Here is a 23,063-nt window from a genome sequence, read left to right on the forward strand (position 1 = left end):
TAACCGAGTGGTTTAATCAACTTAAAGAGGCTTAAGTGATATGAAGATCATCGAGACAATGATTTTTCTTCAAAGATTAACCATAAAGCCGATTCTGAATCTCTTACCTGTAGAAGAGAGAGAATTGAATAATGAATACCAACCAGAAACAAAATATATGTATGTAGTATATGTCAACGAAGAAATGACAAAAAAAAACAAAAATCTCATGGATCAATTGCAAGAACTGTATTTGAAAAAGTTATATACATTCAAGGTTTGCAGTTTTGTTAAAAAATAACGTTTGTTTATACTTTAGCTTCACACTTCAGTTTACTTTTCAGCTTCACATTTCAGTTACGTTTCAGGTACTTTCAATAATACGAAAAATCATAATATATAATAATATACATATGTTTTTAATTTCTATAGGTTTCTTAGCCAACTTATATTTCCGGTTGTAAAAAAAATCTTAAAAATGCGCTTTACTTTATTTTTGTAACTGTTCTTATTTATTTATTGAAAATTAATGAAATTGTTAATTGACAAGTTTGAATATATTGTATCATTTATTTTTAACTGAAAAACAAAATTGGGACACCACGCCAGTTGAGGTAGTTGCCGACTATCTATAAAAATCTTATACTTTATGCTTAATTTCCTACGCGTTCCATCTGTAGGTACGGTATCCCTAAGGGTATCCCTATTCACAGCCCATTTGTACTAATTTTGAGGTTTGTGAACCTATACCGCAACCCTTTCTTTCCCTTTTTTCTATATTTTTACAAATTATGTTTCTTTTTTGTTCGTCATATTTTTTCTGTTATATCCATTTTATCTTATTTAAGTTTAGCTAAACTTAAGCCATAGATCGGCAACCCTGTTTCCAACGGTACAGTCAAGATTGCATGGCCGATAAAGCGATAGAAAAACATTATTGGCTCGTACTAATGGTAGTATGGGTACTGTTAATTGCGGGTCAAGAGTTTCTTATTCGTTTTATTTTTCTCTTTCAAAGACCTGCCACGACCGATATTGGTATCTAGTGTACAAAGTGAAAGGGAACGACGCTATTAAAAATTTGCGGTATTCACAATATTCTATGTTATAAATTCCTTGGCTTATTTTAAATAATGGAACTAACCTAGCAGAGCTGTTTTAGTACTTAAATTAAAATACTTGATAAATATATTTCAAATACTTTTCGGTTTAATTTGAACAGTAAACTGCAAGGACAAACTATGTGAATTCTGGTTCAACGAGTAAAGAAACTTTTCGACAGCCGACATCCAAAGTATGACAATTAATTTACCCTGTAAATATCAATGACAGACAACTGTCTTTGTCAGGTATCGTCCAAATTTAGTGTAAAATGTCAACAAAAATATTCAATAATTAAAATAATATAAAATAATAGATCAAGCAACACATCAGTTTGCTTTTTAGCGTTGAACTTTTGAGAGTACTTATAATAAAATAAAAGATAATGTGAATGGCCAATATGTGGATGTTTTCCATCAGGAATAATTCTTATTATAACAGATAAGTGGTAACGATTTGGCTCTAATAAAAAAAAATCCATAGACAGTGGAAATGTTTAGTGGTGAAAGCCGCTTTATGTCAGTATTTTACATATTTTGATTTTTAACATAAATTACTATTTTAAACTTTATTTCAGGATTTAAATGAACAAATTATTATTTACAATTTGGAAAACGATTTATTATGTTTGTAGCAACGACTGACAATGTTAAGTAACGGCTGTTACCAAAGCTGCTGTTTTGATTTTAAACCATCTATCTCAAATTTGTTTTAGAATGTAGGTTTTTCATATGTTGAATCCACTTGTTGACGTATGTAATGCTGTTAATATATGAGGAAAACTAACAATTAATTTAAAGGTAAAATTAAACATAAGAAATGCCGACTGTGAACTGTACTGTGTGTGTGTGTAAAAACTGTGAATAGGAACTGTCTGAACTGAAGAGGTAAACAAGTAAAGAGCGTGTCGAAGAGTAAAGAGCTACATCTTGGAACTGTTGATTATAAAATGTAAAGAGCGTAAAGAAAAGTTACATCTTGGAACTGTGTTGGTTAAGAAACGTAAAGAGGTGTAAAAAGAAGTGTTAAAGAGTAAAGAGAGCTGATTGTTAAGAGAGAGATCTTGGAACTGTGCTGAATTAAAGAGAACGAGAACTGTCTTTCAGTTTCTTAAATAATGTCTACAAAATATTCAGAGAAGTACAATACAATTTTAATATTCTTAAAATAAAAGTTCAGACCAGGCGTCACTTCTTCGAGAGAAAGATAACTAACCAAATCAAACTAAACAAAAACTACATTATTTTACTATAGCGATTCCCTTCTATTATGGATATACATACAGTGGTGGCCAAAAGTATGGAAACTTTTTTAATTTGTCATTTATGCTGAGAAATTAAAATATGAAATAAAACGACTTATATAATCGTGAGCTACAAATAATTTCCTACAAAACCTAATACATTTAAATAAAAAATTACAGCTATCAAAAAATATATAAAAAATTATAAATATTTTCTTGGTCAAAAGTATGGAAACTTAAGGAGAATGTTTATTAAAATTCAAGATAATATAAAAATTACTAATATTTAGTGGAATATCCCTTTGAATTAATTACTTCTCTACATCTTCGTGGCATCGAATCGATCAATCTCGTACAATCTTTACTGGAAATGGCCGCCCATTCAGTTTTTAGCACTTCCCATAATTTCTTTTTATTTGAAATAGAATGGCTTCGAATTTTGCTATCCAAATGGTCCAATAAATTTTCTATGGGGTTAAGATCCGGAGACTGTGAGGGCCAATCCATTAGTGGAACATTATGTTCATTTAACCAATTTTGAACAAACCGAGATTTGTGCTTGGGATCATTGTCTTGCTGGAACAACCATCTGAGTGGCATTTCTTCATCAGCATGAGGCAGCATATTATTCTCAAATATGACTTTTTTTTTGTTGTGCAACGATTCGGCGGAATGTCGTTGTTTTGGAGGTAACCATAACAAAAGGACGAATTTCCAAACGAACTAACGAAACGCATCGAGCAACCGCATCATACTCACTATGCGTGCATGGACGCATCAAATCGACGCATGAGTGTATAGTAATATGAGGATTTAACTTTTGCACATTTTAAAATAATCTATATCTTAAAACTACAAAACCTATTTACCATTTCAAATATCTGTTTCATATCATTTTTGAGATATGAGTCAATTATTATTAAAATATTTTATCGGATAATCAAATTAATAAAATTATTATATCAATTTACTTTTAACTTATACTTTTAAGTAATTTATTTAGTAAAATAAAACACTAATTCACCACAATACACCAAAACATTTGTGGTGGATTAGTGTTTTATTTTCCTATTATAAAACTAAATGGTTCTAACCCCCAACTGCAAAGTATTTAAATAAAAAATGCGAATTATGATCCCCAAACTATAGAGAATAACTTCACAACTTAATTACATAACGCGAACAATGAACCAAAACAACCAACAACAATGATAATTAAAAAAAGCCACGCCGTTATACTCAACAAAATTAAAATAAATAATAAAAAGAACCTGTTCACGTAACTCGGAACAAAAAAATACGTGGTCTTGTTTAACACACAACGAAATAGTTTCATACTCCACGATGTTCCCATGACCTTTTCGAAGAAACCTCGCCTTATTTTACTCGGTAAATCGAAATCCGAATAAATAAATATCATATAACTTTTATCCTAAGGAATCTAAACCCTGTTAGATGTTTTACACACCTTAAAATGGGCTGGACCAGATTAAATTTTAAATGTATCACAAGATAATTTGTCAAAATAGTTCGTCGTCCAATCAAAGGTACGTAATGTCTTTTATTTTCTTCTCCATTGATGACTATCTGTGAAGAATGTTGTAGTAGTAAATGGCAACAGTGCGTTCGTTTATCCGAGTAGCAAAGAATAAAAAGCAGTCGAGCCAGTTGAGCAATCTTCATTCCTTTCTTCCTATTCCTTTTTTTTTGCTTCTTGTTACCTGGTCGTATCGTTTTGCATTTGGCTAACTTCCTCGGCCTTACATACGCAATTATTAAATATGTACTGGGTATTTATCGCTCAATTATATCGTGAACTAAAGTATTAAGTAAAAATATTCTGTCAAAAATATTTTCAAATTATCATTTTCTCAAAGAATATTGTTGTGTCGTTGTGACATCATCGACTATTTGACAAATGTTTGTACCTAATAGTACGTATTCAGAAATAGATACTTTATCGAATTTGGCATTGAACTTCGGCTTAGTCGTCACTTTAGTCAGAATACTTTTAAAACCTCCTCTCTGCGACTTCGTCCGCGTTTAAAGTGCCCAATAATATAAAATTAATATCATTTCTCTCATGATGCCCTCTAAATTTATAGTTTATTGTCTAAAAAAAAACAGACCATTGTAAACCCTTAATATTCAGAATATACCTTGCCCCAAAGACGATTCATTTCCCATTTAAAGTACATGGGAATTTGCCACTTTTTGCAAATATTTTTTTTTTCTCTCAATCTTGTTCTCTCGCAGCCATGCTAGTCATATTCTTATACAGAAATTACAATTTTTCGATAAATCTACTCCTTCAAAAGTTATGCACGGTTAAAGTTAACCACTATGAATTCCTAAATTTTTCAACTTTTTTACAAAATTATGATTATTTTTGAAAAATGTAATCTATTATTTGAAAAAAAGCAATTTTCATGATACCATGTAGAACCATGTAGAACTGCGACGCAGAATTCAGAAGGACGAAGAGGTGATTAACACCCTTAAAAAGAGAAAACTTGAGTACTTTGGACCTCTGAATCTCTCTCTCTCTCTGTCTTTATTCCTACAAGAGGAATGTAGTGGTCAGGTGATGTGTGAGGTTTGTCCCCATAATTCCCTGTCTTGTGCTTCATGTACAAGCGTGTGCAGTGGCTTGTGGGGGATCTTTGATAGCTGGTCTATCCATCGGGAGGGCGAGCGGCCTCTTGGTCTTGAGCTTGGTAATGAGCTTTTCCATACAGTCAGTATCCCTCATCATAATACACATAATGAGAGGACCTAAACATGCCCTGCTGAAGAACATAATAGAAGGAAAGATAAAGGGCAGGAGGAGCCAAGGAAGAAGAAGAACATCATGGCTCAAGAATTTGAGAGAATGGTTTGGAATGACTTCAAACCAGTTATTCAAAGCAGCCGTTAAAAAAGTTAGAATTGCCATGATGATTTCCAACCTCCATTAGGAGATGGAACCCGAAGAAGAAGATGATACCATGATAAACAAATGTGAACCATGAAAAACAATTGAATGCATGACAGGTAGTTAATAATAGGTACAGGTAGTAAAGTTTCTTGCAGTTAGTACGGAATGGTTAAAGGATCCTGGATATATGAGAGGCTTAGAAATTGTGAAAAATGTGAGAGTAGTTAATGATTCTGCTGAAAGAGCTGTTAAATCGTCAGAAGAATACATTAATATTTTATCAAAAAGTGAAGATGAATAACAATATGTGATTCAAATTGTAAGCGAGTATAAGAAGAAATATCAAAATCCAACCAAAGAAGTTATACTTACATAGTTTAAACTTTATTAGACTTGAAGATTTATTAATTCCCAACCTTAACACCATCAGAATTGTATATTTTTACAGTAATAGATTGAATTTTTCAAAAATAATCATAATTTTGTCAAAAAAGTTGAAGAATTTAGGAATATACCGAGTGGTTAACTTTAACCGTGAATAACTTTTGAAGGAGTAGGTTTATCGAAAAATTGTAATTTCTGTATAAGAATATAATATGATTGTCATGACTGCGAGAGAATAAGATCGAGAGAAAAAAATTATTTGCAAAAAGTGGCAAATTCCCAAGTAATTTAAATGGGAAATAAATCGTCTTTGGAGCAAGGTTTAAGGCAGGCGGCCACTGCGACCGAAACTAAACTAAGCTAAGAATATAAAAAGAAACGGTAACTAAATGAAAATAAGTTTCATCCGCCACTGGCAACGATTTTCGCTTAGTAGTCAGCTAAGTTAGCTGCGTTTTCGTATTGTGTCTCTGCTATCATAGAATTAATCGCTGCGAAAAATTCGCTCAAACCTGTCACGAACTAAAACGAGCGAAACTAAGCTACGATTTGAATCTTCGTTCACATAGTTTCGTTATCTTAGCTTGGCTTAGTTTAGTTTCGCTGGCAGTGGCCGCCTGCCTTAAGTTTCATCGGCCACAGGGAACGATTTTCGCTTAGTAGTCAGCTAAATTAGCTGCGTTTTCGTATTGTGTCTCTGCTATCATAGAATTAATCGCTGCGAAAAATTCGCTGAAACCTGTCATGAACTAAAACGAGCGAAACTAAGCTACGATTTGAATCTTCGTTCACATAGTTTCGTTATCTTAGCTTGGCTTAGTTTAGTTTCGCTCGCAGTGGCCGCCTGCCATAAGTTTCATTGGCCACAGGGAACGATTTTCGCTTAGTAGTCAGCTAAATTAGCTGCGTTTTCGTATTGTGTCTCTGCTATCATAGAATTAATCGCTGCGAAAAATTCGCTGGAACCTGTCACGGACTAAAACGAGCGAAACTAAACTACGATCAGGGCCTATTTCACCATAAGGCCCATAGGCCCGCGCCTTGGGCCCGGTGGTCTGGGGGCCCGTTAAAGATTGTAAAATATTCATAATTTCTTAATTTTATTAGAAAAGGGGGCCCGAATTTTTGCTTGGGCCTTAGGGCCCGACCAGATGAAAAATAGGCCCTGACTACGATTCGAATCTTCGTTCATATATTTTCGTTTAGTTTCGCTCAAGTGGCCGCTGATGCATTTAAAAGTATGGGAGCTGATTTTTACAAATCTTATCTTCGCTTGGCTTAGTTTAGTTTCGCTCGCAGTGGCCGCCCGCCTTTATTGTGAATTTAGGGTTTACAATGGTCTGTTAATTTTTTTAGACAATAAACTAAAAATTTAGAGAGCGCCGTGAGAGATATCATCAACTTTGTAAATAACGGACACCCTATTCTATATAGACGTAGGCAAAACGATCATTTTACCCCTAAATATAAGCTCTAACACTCCATGCCAAAGACAAACCAAAAAGTTATTTGTATATATTATACAGCGGGAACAATGAAAAAAAAAGGTGAAATATAAAACAACAGAAATTTAAAGAAAAATATAACACAAAATGAAGTGACGAAGATAGTTCCTAAAAGATCATAAGAAGCTTGGGATCAGTAGACAATTATTTATAGACGAGTATTTCACGCAGTATCTGTATAAGGCATGGTTATAGATATATGGTAAAATGTGTCCACACTTGTCAATAATTCAAACCAAAATCTGAATAAAAACATATGTTGTCGTTGTCACCCACAGTGTATATTGCATGCGAGACGAAGTAATTCTACCTACCTACATTTTCTAGAAAAATACTCCAGAAGTAGAGGGCGTGACTTCTTTAGGAAACCAAACATGATTAACACGAATATATGACAAAATAAATGTTTTACTTTCAGAAAACAGAGCAAGAGATACTTTATTAATAAGTTATATATAAAAACTTATAATAGTCCCATTTGACATAATCACTCGTGGTATTGTGTATGTTTATGTAAAGCATAAGGTTGTTAACACTGTGCTAAGATGATTTCTTCACGTTATACAACCTTCTTCCATAATAGGCTTAAATATGCCATATAAAAAAAGAAAGATGTTTAATGGTGAAAGATGAAAGCTTTTCCAATACATGGTAAGCAACTTTCGACAACGATTTATTTTGTTCGGGTTTGGAACGCGATAAGATTACATGAAAAAAAATTCTCTCCGACCTGTATCTCATTTAAAATATAATTTTGCACAACGATTTCTGCCCTTAATTTAATAAAAAATACACTTCTGCAAAATTCAAGTAATATCACCTCTAAAGTATTTTTTACCTGTAGATCAACAAATCAAAAAGTATCAAAAATAACAAAAAGAAAAGGAAAATAGAAATATGAACAGTTCTGGTATTAATTTATTTAGGTATTTTACACTTTTTTTAACAATGTTTCGGCAAAAATAAAAGTGTTAGAAACATCTCCGGCAAAATATCCCAACCACCCTAAAATAATAATAATTATTTAGGTACTTACAATAGGCACTGAATTGTAAAATTTAATTAGGTTAATTTTCAGCCCATAATTTGTATTTCTTTAATACACTCTCCCGAAGTCTCATAACTAATCTAACACATAAAAAAACAAATAATGAAATATACACACAGATGCAAAAAAAAACGCAGCGGAGAAATTTTTCGTCAAATTAAAAAGTGTCATATTTTTGTTATTTTTAACCCTATTTTCATGATTTTTTTTAGCAAGCTGTATAAATTATATCAACTTTAATTCGTAAACTCAGTTTTTTTATAAACTTTTGTATTTGGCATATTATACAGGGTTAATCGAGAGGTTGTATTTTACCTTAACTATAAAACACCCTGTGCAATAATTTCGTGTATAAATTTTCCTAAAATATAATTTTAATAATTAACGTCAGAACCATGACTCCTGAGCATTTTATTTTTTGATTCATGTAAATACATGCTTTGGTTAATTTTTAACAGCGTAATAAACCGATCACAATCAATTTGCAATTTTTTCAATTATCATTACTTTTTGATGAAATTTTTTAATATGACGAGATGGTTTTGATGATTGTCGTAAAGTCGTAATACGCTGTATTGGATACTCCACAGTAAATTAAAAAAAAACGTTAAAAACTAACGATACAGCCCCAGTTTTAATAAACATTAATAACGATAACAGAACTAACGATATTAAAGAAAACCAAACAGAAAAAAAATGTAAAAAATAGCCTGATACTTTCTATTGCCCTTGGTTGCTATAACTGCCTGTATGTAGGTCCATTCATACTGTCATTGAGGTTGCATATATCATATTGCGTTATGTTTACCCATTCTTCTTTAAGGACCAAGCAAAGTTCATTTAATGAAGCTGGTACCGCTTCACGAACTCTAACCCTCCTGCCAAGTATTTCCCAAATGTCGAACATAATGTGCAGTTCATAGTAGTAAATAGTTCACAATAATCACCAAAGCCGCCTTGCCATATTGAAAAATAACTTCAAAAAGAAATGATAATTGAAAAAATTGCAAATTGTTGGTGGCAATTTCATTTCTCTCCTAAAAATTAACCAAGGCCTATATTGACATGATCCAAGAAACAAAATGCTCAGGAGACATAGTTCTAACCAGGGTTGGCATGATTTAAATCAAATGATTTAAATCATTATTTAAATCAAGTGATTTTTTTTTAATTTTAATCATTGATTTAAATAAAAAAAAATTGATTAAAACTTTATTATAAATCAAAAAATAACTGTAAAAGTTATAAAAATGTGTCCTAGAAAACTATAAAAAATATTTCTATAAAAGATATAACAGATAATAAATCGAAAATTTACGATTACAAATGTTATAACACTATATAAAAATATCTATTCATCAATTTAAATGTTGGACCGATTTTTGAAGTAATTTCGTGTGAATCCATTAGACCGCAAAACGCAGGGATTTATTTTAAAATTTATGTAAGTGACAAAAATTCGCTGTTCGAATACATATCATTCGCAGTCTAGTGCAGAACTAGATTCTTCTGATATAGAGACTATATCTTCATTCCCCACAATCTATAATAATAATCGTTGTCAGGAAACATGTTGTTTTATATTTTTTTTTGAAATGGTTGTATTTTTCCAAATTTTTACCGACATTTTGATCTGCAGTAAGTATTTTACACTTTGACTAATACTAATTTCAGTCTCGACTTAAGAGTATTTCCGAACAATAATGTATTGTTTTATTAGGAGTAAAAAATATACTTTTTTGATGATGCTGTACCTTTGAAAGACCATCGTAAAGCTATTCCGACGTTACAAGGAAGCACAAAAAGTACAATTTTACTCCTAATAGAACATACATACTATTTTTTTAAAACATTACAAATCATTTTTAATCAATTTCAAACATTCCAAATAATATAAACAGTAATCGAGCAACAATTTGTACACTCGTTGAATTGGACACTTAATATCAGTTTAATAATATATTTTTGTACTTTTGTGCTTAGGCGTAACAGTGATTTACTTTTATACTTAGGCGTTAAAATGACAAAAATTAATACTTTTGAGACGTTTGAAAAAAGAAATCCTTTTGATCTGAAGCGAGCGATTTTATTGCGAAATATATTGGTGACCGATGTGGAAAAATGACAAACGCACCCTAGAATTATTAATGTTATCGATAACGGGCAGAGTTATAAAGCTTTAGCCATTTAGGATAGGACTTTAATTGGAAATAAGTCCTAGTCATTTGGAAATCCGATTTAAATATTGTTTTGAATTAAAATTAAAAAAATCTGATTTAAATAAAAAAAATCTGATTTAAATAAAAAAAATCTGATTTAAATCAAAAAAATCTGATTTAAATCAAATGAATATGATTCTTTTGATTTTTTTAAAAAAATCATGATTTTTTCCAACCCTGGTTCTAACCATAAAATTATATTTTAGGAAAATTTACACACGAAATTATTGCACAGGGTGTTTTAAAGTTAAGGTAAAAAATAAGCCCTCGATTAACCCTGTATAATATGTCAAACACTAAAGTTTATAAAAAACTGAGTTAACGAATTAAAGTTGATATAATTATATACAGCTAGCTACTACATTCATGAAAATTGGGCTAAAAATAACAAAAATATACCACTGTAAATTTAATTACACCACTGTAAAGGATTTAATTAAATAGAAAAAAAATCAGGTCCGTATTTAAAAAAATTAAGTTGATGATGGCCGCCAGAAGCCGAAACGTCAGAGTCAATATTTAATCACACAGAGTTATAGAGCAGAAAAAGTGGCCATGAAAATGTGTTTTTCATTTTAAGTTATCTTAACAAATAAAACCAGGAAACAATAGAAAACAAAATTGAAAATTCCGTTTTTTTTCCAATATATTCGGAAGTATTCGGAATTTTTCAAAATGCACTACGGCATTTTATTGGGCATCAAATTGCGCAACTTTGCCTCCATTTAACCGATCCTGTATCTCTTACAGTTTCCGAAATCCCAATGATGAGCGTCGAATTCGAACCACCCTGTACATACAGTTGTGAAACTATATTTCATACAGTATAAATATATTTAAAAAATCCCAACTCACGTTCTCAGTACACAACTTTCTTTTTATCTATAGATTTTTTTTGCTTTTGTTGTGTAAGATTGCCTCAAGATACTGCCCAATAGTTTTCTTCATCTTTAGTTTATTGAACTGGACAGGAAGTAACACTTTCTAATTAATTTTCGTTTTTAATTATACGAGCTACAAAGGGTATTCTGTATTTTTCGACATTTTGATTATTAGTAAACCCTAACGGAGACTGTAGGTAGATACTGTTTGGAAGATTCAGAGAAAACTTCTTTATATTCAAATTTATATATTCTTTACCAAAGCAAAAGTATTCTTGTTAATTTACCCTTTTTGCTTTTCAATCAGACTCAACATTAGAAAGTAAAATTATATTAAGTTAGTTCCTGGCGAAATCAATCACATAAATCAGCATTACAGTAAAACACGTACAGTTTATGTTAATTTATTTAATTAGTATAGGTACGTCAACAATTAAACAGACGAATGCATTTAAAGTGACTTAAAAATATTCCCAAAATATAATTTGTTTGTTCTTTAATTCATTTATCCCATGAAAATTAAATATTTTTTGGTTAGGCAGTTTCCTGTAAAGAGCCCTTATAAGAATACATAACACGATCAAACACTTATCAACAAGCGTTTTCATTTTTAACTGTTGTGTTAACTTCGTTTTAGTGTTATTATTTTCCGTAAATAATAAACTACATTATAGGTAATAGCTACAAAAGTAGAGAAAGTATATAATTTATATAGTATTGGAATCAGATAAACTGAACAATTCAATCAGAAAAAAATCTAAATAGGCAATCTAATCGATCGATCTTAGAAAGATTCTTTATTCATAACGTATTTTTTTGATACAGACAATTGTTTCCTCATTCTATATCACAGGTAATAACCCTAGGATAGAAAGTTGAGAGAAGTACGAGAAGCTCATTTGAATAAAATATCAATAAATCACTGGAGTTGCACTAAATCAATTTCTGATTATTACTTCAAGTGCAAAGCAAAAAAGATTTCATATAACTACTTCAAACTACATCGATATTACTATTTATTAATTAAATCTGATAAACAACAAATTAAAAATTATTAAACCAAATTCAAAATTGTATATGCTAAAAGCTAGAAAATAGGGTTTGAGAGCTATTGTAAATTATTTGGACTTTTTGGCTGGAGATAGTAAAAAAACATAAAAGAAACCAAAAGAAAGAACCACTAGAAATTAAACTTAAGAATGATTCTAACAAAATCAGGGATCAGTTTTCAACATTCAGTGGTCAAAACCTAAGTTAACGACCAATGAAAAAAGGAAAACTGATAAGTATATTCATACTTTCAAAAAAAATGGCCAGTTCAAAGTTTCTGCATTTTGCAAGTTTCGAAAAAATATCTTGACAGAATTGGCTTCAAATACTAATCATTTCAATATAGTTTCACCAGTGCCCCATTTATTTCTGCGTAATATCCAGTGCGACATATATCTACGACATTTTGGTCGTTTTTGGTATAGATCAGAATAGAATATTTTGTAACTCATATGCTAATAAATGAAAACATACTCCTCAAAATGGATGTAATTTTGTAGACAGTTTATGTTTACGAGATCAACGAAAGATATCTAGACCAACTGAATGTACAGGGTGGTCGAAATTAGTCTGTTTTAACAGAGAAAACCTATTTCCTGACTAGATAGAGCAAAACCGACATAGATGTCATGGGCTCGATTTCTGAGATACGTTTAATGGCGTAAACCGCTTGTTGATATTTTCACTGCCAACAGAGATAGGGGTCTTTTTGAATTTTTTACCCTTTTGAAAATTGCCCTTAACTTTTTTATTTCGCGGAATAATAAATTTCTGTAAAAACGTTCTAAGGCACTTTTTTAAGCACAATCCAGTGGCATAGTCAGTTTTTTTCTATGCTTGCTCTTTTTGTCAGAAATAATAAAAAATATAATTTTTTAAATGGACATCGTAGTTGGCTATGAACTTAAAAAAATGCTGGCGTTTAACCTTTTCCAAAGATATAAAGTTATCGGTATCTATTTCTAAGAATGAGAGAAATATGAGGGTTTTAATCTTAATTATTTTTTATCACAATTTAATATTCTATATTCTAATGATTATTTATCTGCATAATTAAAGACTTTTGAAAAGGTAAATTAACATTCTATTATTATTAGTAATAGTAATTATTAGTATTAGTAATTACAACTGGAATCGATACAATAAACAAAGAACAAAAATAAAAAAACGTATTTTTTGGGTGATGAATACAGTTTTCTAAAAAAATCAAAGATGTTCAAATTGAGCCCCTCCTTGTTGAATACACAATAAACATCTTTTGCGCACAGAGTTACAACGATTTATTAAGCGAACTGGTTTAATAAGTCCAAAAGCTTGCCTAGTAGCCTTCTGCAATTCCCCCTTCTCTTATCCCAATGGTTCTTCCCTTACATAGAAGGGCTTTTAATTTCTCCCATAAAAAAGTCGAAAGGAGTTAAATCACAGGACCTACGAGGCCAAGATATGGGCCCCTTGTTCCAACCCAATTCTCTCTAAATTCTCCATTTAATAGTTCAGTTGTAACCCTAGAGTTTTAACTGTAATTGGTAATACCGTATGATCGAAAAAAAACGGAGTCCAGTGTAGCGTTTTATTTTTCTTTTTATAAAATTCCAAATTTTAATATTGCTGGCGCCATCTATTCGCTAGATGTTAAACTTCATTCAGTACAGGTAGCGGTTCCTTTCCATAAAAACAAATTTCATTCAGTATAGACGATAGAGTTCACTGTATTGCCTTTGGTCATATGACCTGTCAATTCGAAGACTTCCGTTTTGCGAAAAGGAGGAGGTAGGCTTTTTCCGAGAGATTGAGATCAGAAAAAGACGCGTGGTTCAGCGTCCGACGAATCTCAGAGAAAAAGGGCTTTCTGAAACACTTTTCCTAACAGTAAAGGCACGGGTATCCAAAAGTGGAGATTTGAAATCCTGTAGAATATACTGTTCAGAGCCTAGTTCGTGTTTTTTTGGCCTTTTCCTGGAATAAGATCACAGTAAGTGTATCTACCATTTTGTATCGCCATGTCTAACTAAATTTTATTTCAGTTATTCCCGTTTTTTATTTATTTTGATAATGTTTGATTGTGCATTACTGGTTTGGATCAGCATATAGTTTGGCTATATTTTGGAATGTGTACAGCTGATTTTCAGACCGTAAGTTTTTTTTTTGGTAATCGGTGACTGTTCTGAGAGTTTTTTTTTATATAGAGTAACTGGCGTATAAGAAATTGACGTATAAGTAATTGGCATATGAGTAACCACTTTTGAGACAGTATTTATGACTCTACATTTATTCTACTGATATCGAAGACTCCTGCTACTATCGAAGAGTCTACATCCACTTCCGTTAGTCTGGAGACTGCCTGCCTATCTGTTCACTACGTCATAAATTAAAAAAAAAATACAGATAAGTTCTAAGTTCAACACACAAGGTATTCCCTAAATTTTTTTTACTTTGAGATAATATTTTGAATATCTCTGTGAATTGTTGTCATTTATTCCATATATTATAGTCAAAATTTACCTTTTAGTTAACATTATAAGTCATGCTTTGTCCTTAACGGTACGTTTTACTTCAGTATGATCTTTATGTGAGAATCGCTAACACGGATTCATTTTTGAAGGGTATTGTACACGACTTGTTTCGAAACATCATCGTATTGGTACTTACATAAATTTCACCTGTTTATATATTACGTAGTATAGTATACTGGAGAGAACTTTAACTAAATTTGAGTTTACTTAAAGTAACTAACGATTTCATTGGGATAATTAAAACTGGGTTTAAACTGATTGATAATTGTGTTCGTCTTTAAATAAATGTTCAACGTAGGATAGTTATATCTGACTTTTATTCTTGATGAACATAATAGACCCTTATTGCTGTTGATTATTTTATTTTAGCTATTTCATGATCAAATTTTCTTACTGGTTTCTTACTTTACCTTTTCATACTCAAAGTAAGTGGCGCCCTTTTTACTGTCTTTGACCATTACTATTTGAATACTTAACATCAATTTTAGAATCTTTGCAGCCTATACATTATTACTTTTATTTTATTATTTAACAACATTATTAAGTCACCACAGGTCACAAGCCTTACCTACGAACCCAGCTCTCCTCTAACCCTGAGCAACGGATACCTTTTTCTTTCTGTTTGAGTGATGACAGAAAAAGTCGTCACACAGTTGGCTATGAAATGAAGATCGCTGTCATTTTATATGTAAAATTATATGGAAAATGTCATCGATGTTCATTTCCAAGCCAACTGGACTCCGTTTTTTTTCGATCATACGGTACTAATATAGAATGTCGATTTACCTTTTCAAAAGTTTTTAATTATGCAGATAAATAATAGTAAGGAATAATATTAAATTGTGATAAAAAATAATTAGGCAACTAGGTCAACACTAAATCAAGGCCCGCTTCGATACAAAGATAAAACATCTAATATTTCTCTCATTCTTAGAAATAAATACACATAACTTTATATCGTTGGAAAGGGTTAAACGCGGGCATTTTTTAAACGCCAGCATTTTTTTAAGTTCATAGCCAACTATGATTTCCATTTAAAAAATTATATTTTTTATTATTTCTGACAAAAAGAGCATATACAGGGTGTTTCAAAACAAATGCGAAAAACTTTAGGGGGTGATTCCTTGTTCAAAATAAAGGGTAGTTTGCTTTATAAACGTTGGGTCAAAAGTCAACCATTAGGGAGATATCGCGGTACAAAGATGGCGGAAAAATAATGTTTTTATTTTTTATCTTGAAAACGAAAAGAGATAGACTAATGAAATTTTATGGAAGCATTACTGTTATGAAAACACACTTTTTGGTAATTTTTTCACTTTATTAAAATGAGTGGGAGGGGTTGAAATAAACTACCCCTATCATTTTTGTTAACAAAATTTAAAGAAAAATCTTATCAAACACATGCAAAAAAATTAATTTGGATAGTTTAGTTTGTTTAGAAACTTTTTTATCTCTTATGTTTTTTTGATAAAACTCACCGATTTGAAATTAAAAAATAAAATGTAAAGCCTTACACGTCAGGACAAAAAACATTTTTAGATTAAGAATCTAGTGATAATAACGATAATAATAATCATCTAGATAATAACGTATTGCAGTAGAGTAATGTCAAATAGAATAATATTAGGAACATCCTAAAAAGTAACAGCGGCCGACTAGATTTTTTCCTAAAAAAATTACAGCAGCCCACTAGATTCTTTATCAGAAAATGTTTTTTGTCCTGGCATGTAATGCTTTACATTTTATTTTTTAATTTCAAATCGGTGAGTTTTATCAAAAAAATACAAGAGATAAAAAAGTTTCTAAACAAACTAAACTATTCAAATTAATTTTTTTGCATGTGTTTGATAAGATTTTTCTTTAAATTTCGTTAACAAGAATGATAGGGGTAGTTTATTTCAACCCGTTCCACTCATTTTAAAAAAGTGGAAAAATTACCAGAAAGTGTGTTTTCATAATAGTAATGCTTCCATAAAATTTTATTAGTCTATCTCTTTTCGTTTTCAAGATAAAAAATAAAAACATTATTTTTCCGCCATCTTTGTACCGCGATATCTCCCTAATGGTTGACTGTTGACCCAACGTTTATGAAGCAAACTACCCTTTATTTTGAACAAGGAATCACCCCCTGAAGTTTTTCGCATTTGTTTTGAAACACCCTGTATACACACTGGATTGTGCTTAAAAAAGTGCCTCAAGAACGTTTTTACAGAATTTTATTATTCCGCGAAATATAAAAGTTATGGACAATTTTCCAAATGGTAAAAAAATCAAAAAGACCCCGTATCTCAGTTGGCAGTGAAAATATCAACAGGCGGTTTACGCCATTAAACGTGTCTCAGAAATCGAGCCCATGACATCTATGTCGGTTTTGCTCTATCTAGTCGGGAAATAGGTTTTCTCTGTTAAAACAGACCAATTTCGACCACCCTGTACTCATACTCAATTACCAAAATGAAACAAGCGTCGTTTCCGTCTTCGGTAACACTTTGTTCAGACTGCTTGAGTGTTGGTGAGACTTAAGGAAGAATCCACATTTAGGATATTGAGTTTTAATACCTACTTGATAGTCTATTTCATAAAACTTATACACAGCTAGATAGCACAGCGATAAGGGCTGGGGCCATAAAACAATAAAAAATCTATGGTTTGTAACCTGTTACATTCATTTAACAATAAAAACTTTAGATTTCTTCACTAATATGTACGATAATTGAGTAATATTTCTATTGCCACATTATCATATTCTTTTACGTTGTGTAACAAAATATATTTTAACAAAACTTAAAATAAATCTTAAAACCCTAATACCCGACATTGGTGCGGTCACTACCTGAAAATATCTTTATAGTCCTATTGTTATACGAGGGGTTGCTATTGTTTTCGGCAAACTTATCAGATATGTACATCTACAAACGTGTTAAAGTTGTCTAAAAATGTCTGAGAGTTGTCTTCATTATACACACAATTTATACCTCACTGTATTTCAAAACTAAACTAACTGCTGAGCGCGGGTGCGCTTATATGTACCTATATATCCTAGCGGCTGCTTCTAGAACGTTCGGTTTCATTCTTCCTACTATACATATATTACAGAAACCCTAAAAAGTGACGCACCCTTATTAATCCCGAAATTACATACCATAGACAGAATAAGCCTACCCTACAAGTGCTATCGTAAAACTACTAATTATTCTATTACACCCTGTTAATATGTTAACTGAAGTATCAGGTTTGGCTGTCCCTAATGTGATTCAGCATAGAATTATAACCACTAGACTGGATTACAATTTACTTGAAGAAGTAATAACTTGGCTAGTTTTACAAAATAAATAAACGAATAAAAATGACATTCTGAATTGAATGATAATATATCATATGTCAACTTTTGACATTTTCAATTAAAAAAAAATAGCATTTTAATCTCAATCTAGAGTGTTAAAAACTTTCCATTTTTAATCAAAGCGCCTTGGAAAATAGATTTGATTTAGTTTTATTATCTAAGAAAATAAAGTTATAGGGTTGGAATAACATAAAGTGGTATTTTTATAAATAACGCATAGTTCGTCATAACATTACAAGAAAAAACTTAATTCACAAATTAAATAATAGATACACTATGCAGGGTGGTCCGGCAGCATATTCTGCAGATAAAAATAAATAAAAAAGTAAAATGCTTAGTTTCGGAAATACAGGGTGTAGAAGTATCATTTTCATTTCGATTTTTTCCAAATAATTTATGAAGTAACGTCAATATTTGGTTAGGGATTAAATTGGTGCCTGGGAGTTTTTTGATATGAGAAATTTTTGATTTTGATGTCAATATGACTCCTACTTGTAGAGGGCACCACCTACATACTTTTTAACTGGTTTGAAGAGTAATAACTTTTCGTCCGTACTTGTGTAAAACTACTGAATAAAAAAATATACATTTACGAAGTTTTTTACGTAAAAAATGTATCTTGGTAAAAATCGCTACGAGTAATGGTTTTCGAGATATTTGGAATCGAAATTATCGATACCTATCATCATTGACAAAAATTAAACATGTTGACTAAATAGTAATTAGACTGAAATCATAAATTTGAAATGTTTTTGTGCCAAAGGTTCAACAGAAATTGTTTTATTATTATTTTTTCGCAGGAAAGTTTATGATTATGCAAAAAATAAAAAATTTCCAAATATATTATTTCAGTCAAGTAACTATCCATTCAACATGTTTATTTTTTGTCAATAATGACATGTATTGACTATTTTCATTCTAAATATCTTGAGAACGGTTGCTCGTAGCGAGTTTTACCAAGAGACATTTTTTACGTAAAAAGTCATGGAAATGTATATTTTTACAGTCCATAGTTTTGTACAGGGTGGGTCAAATTCGACGCTTTTAAATGGAAACACCCTTTTCTATAGGGGACAGACAAAAACTAATATCGGTGTCTGGAGCTAAATTTTTGTCAAAAACATGATGGTGAAAACCGCATATGGATATCTGTTACCGTTTCAGAGTTACGGGGTGTTTTTCAAAAATATGCATTTTTAACAAATCGCTGTAACTTTTTTGCTATGGAAAATTTTGTACTTTTATGAAAACATTTCCAAAGCACCTTTTCACGTAGAATTTAATGGTTTAAGTATAATTTTTTTAAAATTAATAATTTGAGAATTATCAACACACAATTTGATTTTTTATATGGGACACCCTGTATATTTTTAATTTATTGAAAAGAATTTAAAATTACCTTTCCAAAAATATACACTTAATTAATAACACACTTGATATTTTGCTCGATTCCTCTTCGAGATATAGAGTATATAAAAATTCGCCCGCTTTAAACAAGTAGGCTTTGAACGGCACCGGCTGTAATGCAAAAAAAATTCTAGCTGTGAGCATTGAGCATCAATTAAAACGAAAATAATATTTGCTATGAGAGATGCAGAATTTTATAACAATTTAAAATATATTTAACCAACATCAACACATTTAAACTATGTCTAATAACAATAAAAACAAATAGCAAACCAAGACATGAGATTTTGCTACAGGTGTTGGTTACCGTCTTCTGTTATGGACAGACGGGGCAGTTTTTGAACATTTCTCGCGGAATTAACTCAGTGGAGGCGAAAGATACCCTCTCATAACTGCTAAGTATTTTTAATTCTTGTCTAGATTATACGGAAGAAAAAGGAACCTTTATTCTTCCGCAAATATATCCATAGGATTAGATCCATGGGTACTAAGTCAGGCGGCCTCGACGGCCAACGGCTGGGATCTTGGTTAGCTATCCAATTATTCTTGAAATTGGTTGCAAAAATTTGCTGATAACTTCAGCGTTCAGATGCGATGCGTCGTCTTGCTGGAAAAATATGTTTTCGAGTTCCATTAGGGGCATATCATCAATAAGGGGTCCAAAGCCTACTAGTTAAAAGTGGCGAACTTTTAAAAATTCTTTATTTCGAAGGGGATTATAACAAAATATCAAGTGTGCTATATTTTTGGAAAGGCAATTTTAAATTCTTTTTAGTTAATTAAAAATATAAAGGGTGTCCCAAATAAAAAATCAATTTTTCTGTTGATAACTCTTAAATTATTAATTTAAAAAAAATTATACTTAAGCCATTAAATTCTACGTAAAAAGGTGCTTTGGAAATGTTTTCATAGAAATACAAAATTTTCCATAGCAAAAAAGTTACAGCTATTTGTTAAAAATGCACATTTTTGAAAAACATCCCGTAACTCTGAAACGGTAACATATATTGATGTGCGGTCTTCACTATCATGTTTTTGATGAAAATTGAGCTCCAGACACCGATATTAGTTTTCGTCTATCTTCTATAGAAAAGGGTGTTTCCATTTAAAAGCGTCGAATTTGACCCACCCTGTACAGGTACGGACGAAAAGTTATTACTGTTCAAAACAGTTAAAACACATGTAGGTGGCGCCCTCTGCAAGTAGGAGTCATATTGACATCAAAATTTCAAAATCAAATTTCCTATGTCAGAAAACTCCCAGACATCAATTTTCATCCAAATATTGACGTTACTTCATAAATTATTTGGAGAGAATCGAAATAAAAATGAAACTTCTACACCCTGTATCTCCGAAACTAAGCGTTTTAGGACATACATTTATATGAACATTTTTACTTAGTTTTATCTGCAGAATATGGTGCCAAAGTTTCCGGAATACATTTCGTACCTCCCTGTATAATAAAAACCAGGTCGATAATAGTCGAATATGTCGAAATTATATTTCAATTTGAGTTTACATTTCAGATTTAATAATAGTCCTTGTTAAAAACCGCAATCTCAAAAATTTCCAAAATGTTATTTGGAAACTATTTAAATAACTCACAATTTTCACACGCAGTTCAAATAGATCTCAATCCGCTGTAACTGAAGTAGATATCTGTAAAACAGTAAATCCGCTCGATCTTTTAGCACATTAGAAAAAAAATGTTATTCATAAATAATTAAACAAACCAAGAATATAAAACAATTATAATAAAAAAAAATCAAGGACGCTGTGATTTGTTATAGATTAGAGACTATACTTTTATCTTTTAGGTATACTAACAAACTCTTAATTGAATATTAAACAACGTCAAATAAAAATAACGAGATATACAGTATATCCCCGGATTGTCTTTACAAGAGGAAAAACTTGTTTATTGTTCACTTTTTGAGTTAAATGCATTCGTCATAAAAGTTTTTGCTTATTCTAAAATGGTTAATCCCATTTATACTTTTCCAAATTTCCATACCGTTTTAGAGTAAAATACATAAAGTAAATAAAAAATGTCTATAGGACCTATGTGGCGGATTCATCTCTCCAAAAAAATCCTATTGGTATTTCGCCACTGCACTGCAAGAAAAATCTACAAAAGAAAATAGTTATTTTTTGTAAACACTTCTGGCGTTAAACCTAAACGGACACTGTTTCAGAAGTTATGTTTACAGTAATAAAAATTTTGCCTAACAAAGAAAAAATGCTTAACCACTGCCGTTCTTTAAAAGATCAGCCTGGGGGCGGACTTTTGTTTACTTCATCAGCTGTACATACTTAGATATTGGGTTAGATTCCGTTTCATATTTTGTCGGTTGATTTTTGGTTTTAACTCTATGATTTTTGGTATTATTTATTATTGTAGTGCAAAAAACTAATTATTTTGGTGTTTAAGTGACATAAACTACTACCAGATATATGGTCACTCTCGGTTTCGCATAAAAAAATAGAAAAATTGAAAAATTACACGTTGAAGTGATTTAACCTAAAAGTGCCCATACATTTTTTACTCATCGTGATTTTTGTGTGTGTTTTTTAAGACTCTAACAATTCATCAATAAAGCTTAAGTGGAGTGTGTTTTTGGTGCTATGCCTCATCTTTGTTGTGTTCCTGGTGGAAAGGATAGTTATACTAGGCAGCCTAAAGTGTCCGGAAGAGCAAGAAAAGTGGGTACGAGTTATAAATCAAGAGAATTCTATTGAAAATATCTTTAATAAATTTAAAAATAATATTCTCCCATGATGGTATTAATGAAAACTGGACAATTATGTTTATTTTATTCATATTGTGGAATCTCCACTCCAAGTGCTGTTGGTTCAGCTTCGATAGATTCAAACACGTAAGTAGGTATTATGATCTAGGGAAAAATAAAGAATATGTGTATTAAAGATCATGAAACAGATTATTATTTTGAGTTCAAATTTTAAAAAAGATTTTTGTAAAGACGACTGATACAGTTTAAATGAAGAATGTGTTTTTGTTCGATAATATATGTCAAGTTGTCAAGCATAACATATATTTTTGTTCAGAAATTTTTAATGAATAGTGTTGATTATTTATAATACCAAATTAATATCAAATATTTAAGTGATGGCTGAATACAATATTAATAAAATAACAATAAAATTGGTATATTTGCATAATACAAAATTAAGTTTTAAGAATAAAGGTGTTACTAAAAATACTAAGAAATTCATATTTCTTTGTTTTAATTGGTCTAATGTTATTTACATTTTACGTAAGAATTATACAGTATCATCGAAAAAAATCGGCGTCTAGTTGGCTTGAAATAAACATCGATGACATTCCCTAAATAAATGTACACATAAAATAATTAACTAGAATTTTACAATCTTGGAAAATTTGATATTGTTGAACCTTGTTTCTAAATATTCTAAATTTTTTGATTTTCTTGGGATTTAGGTTCGGGAAAAAC

The 23,063-nt window shown here is 31.0% G+C and overlaps 1 protein-coding gene and 1 long non-coding RNA gene across 5 annotated transcripts in view; one reads left to right on the forward strand and one right to left on the reverse strand.

Moving 5' to 3' along the window:
- The window catches only part of LOC115874334 (lissencephaly-1 homolog), a 73,040-nt gene that overhangs the window by 37,134 nt on the left and 12,843 nt on the right, over positions 1-23,063 (reverse strand). The window lies entirely within an intron of this gene.
- Positions 1,340-1,869, forward strand: LOC115874336. The gene is made up of 2 exons (XR_004048821.1): positions 1,340-1,598; positions 1,658-1,869. It is a non-coding gene; the product is annotated as an uncharacterized LOC115874336 (long non-coding RNA).

The sequence above is a fragment of the Sitophilus oryzae genome, unplaced genomic scaffold (genome assembly GCF_002938485.1).
Source record: "Sitophilus oryzae breed Bouriz unplaced genomic scaffold, Soryzae_2.0 scaffold_1274_pilon_pilon, whole genome shotgun sequence".
Classification (NCBI taxonomy): domain Eukaryota; kingdom Metazoa; phylum Arthropoda; class Insecta; order Coleoptera; family Curculionidae; genus Sitophilus; species Sitophilus oryzae.